This window comes from Meleagris gallopavo, chromosome 2 (assembly GCF_000146605.3).
Source record: "Meleagris gallopavo isolate NT-WF06-2002-E0010 breed Aviagen turkey brand Nicholas breeding stock chromosome 2, Turkey_5.1, whole genome shotgun sequence".
NCBI lineage: Eukaryota > Metazoa > Chordata > Aves > Galliformes > Phasianidae > Meleagris > Meleagris gallopavo.
In genome coordinates this window covers 36,268,736-36,268,950 of record NC_015012.2, presented here as the reverse complement: position 1 = coordinate 36,268,950, position 215 = coordinate 36,268,736, and the positions used below count along the sequence as shown (strand labels likewise).

General features: G+C 25.1%; 1 protein-coding gene across 1 annotated transcript in view; it reads left to right on the top strand.

The window, feature by feature from the left end:
* Positions 1-215, top strand: part of RYR2 (ryanodine receptor 2) — a 347,696-nt gene that overhangs the window by 154,368 nt on the left and 193,113 nt on the right.

Genomic DNA, 215 nt, shown 5'->3' with positions numbered 1-215 from the left:
TGAGAAAATACTGCCTTTGTTTAGAATAGCATGCAGTGATAATTAACCCTTATCATTTGATGATTGTTTTCTGTTAGAAAATAGAAATATTGTAATTATCAGCTTTTTGCATTTTTGTTTTTTGTTTTTTTTCCCATGGAATCTTTGTCCTCAATAAAAACTGTAAGGTAAAGTCTAAGTGATCACCTATTATATATATATATTTATATAAATAT